This window comes from Schistocerca americana, chromosome 1 (assembly GCF_021461395.2).
Source record: "Schistocerca americana isolate TAMUIC-IGC-003095 chromosome 1, iqSchAmer2.1, whole genome shotgun sequence".
Lineage (NCBI taxonomy): Eukaryota > Metazoa > Arthropoda > Insecta > Orthoptera > Acrididae > Schistocerca > Schistocerca americana.
Window position 1 is genome coordinate 1,125,193,569 of NC_060119.1, and position 10,143 is coordinate 1,125,203,711.

A 10,143-nucleotide genomic window follows, 5' to 3' on the forward strand; every position below is an offset into this window, starting at 1 on the left:
ATCGCGACCAAAACGAGCAGCAATGTCACGATACGATAAACCGCAATCGCAATAGGCTACAATCCGACCTTTATCAAAGTCGGAAACGTGATGGTACGCATTTCTCCTCCTTACGAGGAATCACAACAACGTTTCACCAGGCAACGCCAATCAACTGCTGTTTGTGTATGAGAAATCGGTTGGAAACATTGCTCATGTCAGCACGTTGTAGGTGTCGCCACCGGCGCCAACCTTGTATGAATGCTCTGAAAAGCTAATCTTTTGCATATCACAGCGTCTTCTTCCTGTCGGTTAAATTTCGCGTCTGTAGCACGTCATCTTCGTGGTGTAGCAATTTTAATGGCCAGTATTGTAGAAGTCTTGAAATATGTGTATACGAATTAGCTTATTTTAAATTGATCTAAATTTGTAAATACTTTGACCTATATCTTTGTAGAATGAGTTCTACGGATGAATAAAGCTACTAGTACTACTAATAATATTATCTCCTCTCCGAACAGCTTAATTGCCGTCATTCCGCCATCTTCCTCTCCCTTGACCTTGAACGACCCTATGACCGCGTGTGGCAATTCGGTCTCCTCTTCAAGCTCCAAACCTTCGCCCTTCCTATTAACGAAGTCCGTCTGATCGGCTCCTTTCTTTCCCAACGTCCTTCCTACGTCACCATCGGCAACACGGATTCCTACACCTTTTTCCCCTCTGCTGGTGTGCCCCAGGGTTCCGTCCTCTCCCCTCTTCTGTACCTCTTGTATACGGCGGACATGCCGCCGTCTTCACTCCCTATCCACCTTCTCCAGTACGCCGATGACGCCGCCTTCCTTGCCCTTGCCCCCACCCTGCAGCGCTCCCAACACCTTCTCCAATCTCATCTTGACCGGTTCACCGCTTGGTGCAACCAGTGGTTGCTTAAGGTCAATCCTGCCAAAACCCAGGCGATCATAGTAGGCAAAACCACCCCTTCCTTCCGCCTCCTCGATTTCTACATCACCATCTATGGCCGTCCTATCGCCCTCACCCCCCTTAAATACCTTGGTGTCACCCTCGACCGTCGCCTCTCCTGGACCCCCCACCTCCGGGCGATCCAAGCCAAGGCACGCTCCCAACTATGTCTCCTTAAACTCCTTTCCAGCCGTACTTGGGGTCTGGACCCCTCCACTATCCTCCATACCTATAAATCCCTCATTTGCCCCATCCTTTGCTACGCCCACCCTGCCTGGATCTCCGCTCCCCCAACCTTTTACAAATCCCTTCAGATCCTCGAATGCCATGTTCCTCGCCTCGCCTATCGGATCCGTCTCCCCTCCCCCATGCGGTTCCTGTACGACCAAATTCCCTTCCCCACCTCCTCCTTTTCCTCGAATGGATACGGATCCCCTACACCTCCCACAAACTCGATCCTCCTCACCCGCTGGTCTCTCCCATCCTGTCCCACCACCGTCTGCTGCTGCACCTGTACTTCCACGTCCCACCTGCTCTCCATCTCTCCACTCTCCATACCCTCTCCCAAGATGGCTTCTGCCAGCTCCCCCTCCCTGATGATGCCCTCCTCCCCTCCATTTACCCCTCCTACCAACTTTGTTTCTTTGGGCACCCTCTCTCCTTTCTCTCCCCCCTCCCTCCCTCCTCCCTTACTCCCCACTCCTCCCCCGTTCTTCCCCTCCCCCATACCTCCGTTCCTCCTCCCATCTTCTATGCCATTGGCATCTTTGCTCTTCCCTCTCCCTCCCCCTCCTTCCCCTATTGGCAGTTCCCCAGACTCGCACACGCTACGTGGACATTCGCACGCCGGAGATCATCGCCATCCGTTTCTCGTGTGTTGTGCCGTCGTGTTTTGTGATTAGTGTCCGCCGTCACGCTTCAACGTTCACATGTGCCGTCGAAATCATCAGTGTTTGTGCGTCGTGTCGACAGTTTTAGTGGTTTTTCGTCTAGTGTGAACGGCTTCGTCTTTTTTATGTTCAGTCTCTACTGTTTTTTACCCGCCAATTGTTCAATCTCTTATGTGTCTTCTATATGTTTTATCATTGTTAACTCTAAGGCTGAAGAGCGGTGTCAGGTGCTCCTGCCAGCCTACCTGTTGTTGTACGGATATCAAAATTACAATAAAGGAAAAAAATACTAATAATAATAACACTTTGCCGTCCGCACTTCTCGTACAAATTTATTCGCCTGGCGCCGGCAGCGCTAGTTCGGGTTACTTGACTTGTCGCCGGCCGCTTCTCACCTTTCCGTTGATGACAGGCTTCAAACACAAGTATGGTGTCTCAGAACGAGCTTGCGTGCTTTAGTTTTCCTGAAATCCTCTATTTTTCCGTACCGTTAAACAAACTCGAATTTTCTTTTCAAGTAACTTCTCTGCTACACTTTTATACGAATAATCCATGCAGAGGCGATGCCACTTTCCATCACAAGGTGTCAATAGTTCCATCACTGTTTTTGTTAAAGGCTGTCCAGCGCCGGAATATACCTTGAATGAGGAAATGTATCCTGTACTCGAATCACACAGCTTCCGAAAGAGTATGCCGTATTTCGTAATTTTCGACGGATTATAAACTTTAAAATTAACAGCCCACGCCACTGTACCATTCCTTCATCAATTGAGATGTTTTGCCGGCCGGGGTGGCCGAGCTCTTCTAGGCGCTACAGTCTGGAACCGCGCGACCGCTACGGTCGCAGGTTCGAATCCTGCCTCGAGCATTGATGTGTGTGATGCCCTTCATGTTAGTTAGGTTTAAGTAGTTTTAAGTTCTAGGGGACTGATGACCTCAGAAGTTAAGTCCCATAGTGCTCAGAGCCATTTGAACCATTTTGAGATGTTCTGACTTGGATTAAACGTTCCTTTAAACTTTTTGGAAAAATAATCAATTACGAATTGCACTTCGACAAGCCGGTCGGCATTACCCGGTTTATTGTTGCTGTCTGAAAAATATAAAAACGATAATATTTGTGTTAATTTGTTGGGGGACATCGTTTTGCGAAATATCGGTGTGTCTATCAATAGGTTCGTTGACCAAAATCATTGATCAATTTATTTATTTATTTATTTTATTTTTATTTATTTATTTATTTATTTTTATTTTTTTTTTCAGTTCCCATAAGGATAATAAGCTCAAAGCATATTCTAAGTTCGGGTCTCGTAACGTCGACAAATTTGGCATTTTGAAATCCATTTCCTTCGACTGCAATTTTGACTGAGTACTTGTTGGTCTCGCTGCTAATATATTCTATTTGAGCGTTCCCAGTGTTTAACTCTACGATATCCTCGACCCTCTGAGTATCTTTGGGAAATATGTTTGCACCCGGGGATCCTTCAAATTCATTATTTGTCCTCGGTAAATCAAAATCTGACTACTGTGCACTGTCTTCGTCTGCTTCAGCCGAATCAGTGGGCAACCGCAGCGTTCGGCTAATTCTTCTTGGACGTATTTCACTATCTTCCTACGATTCTGCTTCACTTTCATTTTTTTGATCTCCAATGTCTTCTTCCCAATCGGCCAAGTCGTTCAGAACATCAGACAAGACGTCCGCGCATTCATCGTAAATAATCCTATTGTCTCTTTCGTCTGCCATGATGAAAGGGCACAAGTACTTATAAAAACAAAAAACTTATTGTCGTGTATAACTTACTGTTACCTAAACAAAACACCAACAGAATGAAAAAGATACGAAAGTTCTGTCGCCGGCCACTGCGCGATACTATACTCACACCACTGTGGTGTCTCCGGCCACTGAGCGATACTATGCAGACGGCACCACTGTGGTGTCGCCGGCCGTTGAGCGCTATTTCGCGCACGACAGCACTGCGGTGTCGCCGGACGGCATAGTGTTAATGAAAAAAAGTCACCTGAGTAACAAAATTATCTGTAGCGCTCCAGTCCTTCCAAAGATGTCAAAGCCCACTGTTGATGGTGTGATTGTGGAATGGAAACTCGAAGGAAGAGTCTTAGCTAAACCAGGACCAGGAACCCTCGCATACTGATAGACAGAGGCCGTCAAAGATCGCGGAGTGTGGTTGTAACCAGCTGCCTGTAATCAGCATAAAGTATCAGTCGTGAGTTGTGAGGTGCTACCGGCAGTGCAGTTAACACAATGACTGTGCGTAGGGAGTTCAAAAGAATTCGGTACAATGGTCGAGCAACTCTTCATACGACGTACCTCACTGTAATCGGTAGCCGGCCGCGGTGGTCTAGCGGTTCAGGCGCTCAGTCCGGAACCGCGCGACTGCTACGGTCGCAGGTTCGAATCCTGCCTCGGGCATGGATGTGTGTGATGTCCTCAGGTTAGTTAGGTTTAAGTAGTTCTAAGTTCTAGGGGACTGATGACCACAGATGTTAAGTCCCATAGTGCTCAGAGCCATTTGAACCATTTGAACTGTAACCGGTGCTAACGAGGCTGGAGTCGGTGTTAAGAGCGCCGCCACTGGACAATGGGTTACTGGAAACGAGTTATCTGGAGTGATGAGTCTCGCTGTAGCGTGTGGCAGTTCAACGGAAGGATTTGGGTTTGGCGAATATCTGGAGGACGAACAGCCATCACGTGTAGCGCCAACAGCGAAGTGGTGTTACGTTGCAGAGGTGTTTTTCGTGGTTATTGCGTAGTCCCCTTATTGCACTTAAGAAGACGCTAGATGCTGGACATGGAACACTTACTACAGCATCGTATACTACGCACACTAGAGGCACAGTTCGAAGACGACGATTTATTCTATCGTCATGTTAATGTACTCTGCCATAAAGCAGCATCTGTCAGACAGTAGTTTGTGCACAATAACGTTCCTGAAATGGAGTGACCTGTCCATAATCCCAAAGTGAACTAAAGAGACAGCTTTTGGTGTGATTTTGAGCGTAGGCTTCGCTCCAGACCCCAGCACCCGACATGTAGGCATCACATTTTCTATCTTCTTAATAAGTAAATTGTTAGTTTTAGGCATTTCCGTTCCCTAATTAGTTTCAAGGTTACAGGGTTTTAAAGCTGCAACACTGTTAACATTTTATTAAAATAACAACAAAGCAAAGAGGCTTCATATTATGTTTAGGTAGAACTAGCTGACTACCTGGCATTGCCTGGGTACGTATTTATTCCAGTCCTCTATTAGCCTATCTTCTCCTCACCCGTCTCTCTCTCCACCACCCCGTTTATCTCTCCACCTTCTCCAGCTCCCCACCCACTCTCCGTCCATCTCCTCCTGCTTCTACTTGACTGTCTCCTCCTCCCCTCTGCCCAGCCGCTTCTTCCCGAGCTGTCCATCTCCTCTTCCTCCCTCTAATTCAATCTTGCCCCCTCCCTCTATCTGCCAAGTTCCTATTCCCCCTCTCTCCGTCCACCTCGTCTCCCCCCTCTCTCTGTCCACCTCGTCTACCCCCTCTCACTGTCCATCTCCTCCTACACCCTCTCCATCTCATCACCTTTCCTCATCCCTTTCCCCTGTCCATTACGTCCCCCCCTTTGCTCATCTTCTCATTCGCCATCTGTCTGCCAGTCTCTTTTCCCCCCTGTCTGTCCATCCCTCTTCTTCCCTCTCTCCATTTCGTCCATCTAGTGACTTTACCCGGCTCTAAGCAGAACATTAAAGGGGACTCCACACCAACAGAGAGGAGACCCTGCTAAACGAAAAACCAGAGCTTGGAAACAAACACTTTACAGGTATAACTGGTCGTATAGCTCGTCGCTAGAAAGCTTGCTTGTTGTAGGAGCGGTATCGGGTTCGATTCCTGGGCTCCAGAAAGGTATCTGTGTAGGAGAATGATTATTCATGACTAAAACAATACGCACAAGGGCCGAAGCATAGTAATTATCTGATCCAAGGCATATCAACATATGACAGCTAATTTATTAACAACACAAAACACCAATTCGTATCTTTCACTGCAACAAAGAACAATGAATATAATGAATATCGTAAATCATATTCATTTAAACGTATGTTACTGACTGAGATCATTATAAATGCATTATTTATAATACAAATGTTCAAATGCATGTCCGCCTTGTTGAATGCATTGATGTATGTAACACTGCAACCGAAATGCAATAGCACAGCCGGCTGGTGTGGCCGAGCGGTTCTAGGCGCTTCAGTCTGGAGCCGCACGACCGCTACACTCGCAGGTTCGAATCCTGCCTCGGGCATGGATGTGTGTGATGTCCTTAGGTTAGTTAGGTTTACGTAGTTCTACGTTCTAGGCGTCTGGTGACCTCAGCTGTTAAGTCCCACAATGCTCAGAGCCATTTGAACTATTTTTGAACTCATTCCGATGCGATTTTTACCCGTCGATTTGCTCACATACGCATATGTCAAATATGTTATTGTTGTTGTTGTTGTTGTGGTTTTCAGTCCTGAGACTGGTTTGATGCAGCTCTCCATGCTACTCTATCCTGTGCAAGCTTCTTCATCTCCCAGTACCTACTGCAACCTACATCCTTCTGTATCTGTTTAGTGTATTCATCTCTTGGTCTCCCTCTACGATTTTTACCCTCCACGCTGCCCTCAAACGCTAAATTTGTGATCCCTTGATGCCTCAGAACATGTCCTACCAACCGGTCCCTTCTTCTTGTCAAGTTGTGCCACAAACTCCTCCACAATTCTATTCAATACCTCCTCATTAGTTATGTGATCTACCCATCTAATCTTCAGCATTCTTCTGTAGCACCACAGTCCAAAAGCTTCTATTCTCTTCTTGTCTAAACTATTTATCGTCCATGTTTCACTTCCATACGTGGCTACACTCCATACAAATACTTTGAGAAACAACTTCCTGACATTTAAATCTATACTCGATGTTAACAAATTTCTTTTCTTCAGAAACGCTTTCCTTGCCATTGCCAGTCTACATTTTATATCTTCTCTACTTCGACCATCATCAGTTATTTTACTCCCCAAATAGCAAAACTCCTTTACTACTTTAAGTGTCTCATTTCCTAATCCAATTTCCTCAGCATCACCCGACTTAATTCGACTACATTCCATTATCCTTGTTTTGCTTTTGTTGATGTTCAGCTTATATCCTCCTTTCAAGACACTATCCATTCCGTTCAACTGCTCTTCCAAGTCCTTTGCTGTCTCTGACAGAACTACACTGTCATCGGCGAATCTCAAAGTTTTTATTTCTTCTCCATGGATTTTAATACCTACTCGGAATTTTTCTTTTGTTTCCTTTACTGCTTGCCAAATATACAGATTGAATAACATCGGGGATAGGCTACAACCCTGTCTCACTCCCTCCCCAACCACTACTTCCCTTTCATTTCCCTAGACTCTTATAAATGCCATATGGTTTCTGTACAAATTCTAAATAGCCTTTCGCTCCCTGTATTTTATCCCTGCCACCTTTAGAATTTGAAAGAGAGTATTACAATTAACAATCACGCATCATAAAAAGTTTTGCATCACCACGTTCCCCAGTAAACCGTGTCTTTTGCCACGCTTCCCGTTTCCCTTGGTTTACTCCTGTTTGGAGTCTCCGCGCTTTCCTAGAGGGCGTTGCGGAGCCTCCGCGACGCGCTGCTAGCACGCCCGCTGGATGGTGCCGTGCCCAGGGCGGAGGAGGCAGTTAAGGCGCACGGGGGTGAAAGCTATATGGGAGAAGAGGTAACAAGCCAGGTAGTTCCTTCCAGACCACTAGAGGCGCTATGTGTCAAACGAAACTGCAATTGACCAATGAGAACTGTTCAGTTGCGGTTATTGATATCATATCGTCTTGCTCTGTACTGAAGTCCACGGTTACAGTCGTCTTTGTATATGTTTCGTATTTACATACTACTTATCTTCATTATAAAGAGGTGTATTACTTTATGAAATTTAAAGTTCGCTGTGGAACTGAAGAGATTTCCTGCAGAAAAAATGTCCGCAATTAATCCTAAGGTAAGACATTTAATTTTCGGTAAATCACTCGTAGCCTAGAAATGAAATGTATTCTCTTCTGTCGTGAATGAAGCTATGTGATTTCTGTTTGCTTACTTAAATAACTTTGATATGTCAGTAGTAGTTCTATTTGATGAAGATATTTGTTTTCCAGAATATTCAACACAACAAATTGACGTAGAAATACTCCTGTAAATTCCCAGACTCTTCATCTGGATATTACGTCGGTTCAACGGAGAAAGTTAGTAACAAGCATTTCAACAGGTTTCCAAAACTACTTCAAGGATTGCTTCAGAAGCGGAAAAGTATTTGTAAACTGTGACCTGATGTGAATTGTGCTACTTATTTTGTTTGTGAAGATCATTTTTTCGAGGAAGATTTTATGAATAAAACTAGGCACAGGCTAAACAGGGGTGAGTTTCCAAAACATGTGGCAGGTGTTCCGTGTGAAATTGTCAATGTCAGTAGTGAATCAGGTGAAACTGTTGCTCATAGTGAAATTTTTATTGTGTGCTTAACAAATAAAAAGGAAGTTTTGTTTTCATTTCATTGTTTTTATCCACCTTTCCTATTTTTGGTACTTAATATTGATGTCTTCTTTTTTGTGTTGATGCGTTTACAGTTGTAAGATGTAGGAACTATTTTAAGAAATTAATGGTCAGTAGTGCACGTTTCCTGGCCAATTACTCAGAAATTACACTCCTGAAACATAGTTGTAACAAATTTTAGAGTTTTTCATTCATTAACACTGTGACAAAGATTTCTTAATTGGCCTCTTTAACTGGCGATTATTCTCTTAATAATAGTTCTTTTTCTTCCATTGACCCCACAGATTATAAGATGTCAAAGTATGACAATATTCAGGAGTATTTGTGGTCCAATTTATATGCAACAATTTTTATTTAGTTTGTAACGGTTATTTAGACTACAAGCTTGTTTCGACTTACTGTCAGTTTCAAGTGTTGCGTCTAGTTTTTGTAGCGCACAAAACGTCCTGGAGCTCTTATATGTTGATAGAAATCAATATAAGTGTGTCAATTTGCAAGTCTATTCTTGACGTTTGCGCCTCAAGAAAAATCATAGAAGCAGCCACTGTCAGACGCAAACGTCAAGAATAGACTTGTAAACTGACACACTTATATTGATTTCTATCAACATATAAGAGCTCCAGGATGTTTTGTGCGTCATAAAAACTAGACGCAACACTTGAAACTGACAGTAAGTCGAAACAAGCTTGTAGCTTAAATAGCTGAAGCTAAATAAAATTTTTGCAGCTAAATTGGGCTACAAATATTCCTGAATAATAGGTTGTCACTGCTGTATTGCAGTGTGCTATAGCTGTGTTTAAATTATATTATTACGATGCTAGCCAAAATAATTACATAGCACGCCCAGAAAACTGAGATAAGAAAATTAAAAGGAAAAAAAAAACAGCGTACATAAGCTAGGAGGGATGCAACCCGCAATGTTTATCCTTTTTTAGTTCATCTCCATACCACCAGAGACGCTGCCATCGGTCAGTGTTGCCCTCTTTTAGCGCGGGAGTTGCGCTTCTCTTTTCTTGTTGTTCTGTGTTGAGGCGAGTGTTTGGCCCTGGACGACCGTTCTGCAGCGGGACGCTCGGTCCCTCTATCCTAAGTCTTGATGGGCCCAAGAACCCGGGGCGTGAGGACACAAGAGGCCGTAAATCTGTGGACAACGTTTGGTTTCCTTTATGGGCTGTGGAAACTGTGAAGTCCGTCTGCGGCTGCCAATAACTTCCGGAATGTGGTGTCGTCACTGAAAGTAAGATTTTTCATGTAGTTAGTGCAACGGCCGTCGTCTGGCGGGGACAATCTCCCGGTGTTTGGCAGCTATTAATAACTGTGTGGCAACGTTTCTCTGCTTTGAGTTTGTGGTCGGAAATTGCCTTGCGTGTGTGTTACTGCCCCCTTTCATGATCGTGCATTTCTAGGCCATACTGACGCCCATAATAAAGAAACAAAAAAAAAAGAAAAATTATTGGCTGTGGACCTTCTGCAAACGGTTGTTTTCCCATGGACGGCGTAGGTCACTGTTTGAATAAGCACATAGTAAAATGTTAAATAACATTGTACTGTCTGGCGGAGAGAGAGAGAGAGCCAATTAATTTTATAGATATTTGAAATGCGATATTATGTTAATGTTCACCGATATCTGTTGTGTTTTAGTACATAGGCATATTTAACCCTCCAACGGTAACGTGAAGTTTCCTGACATAAACGGTAAGGTGGGGTTGGATCAGACCCCACCCTCCAAATATCGAT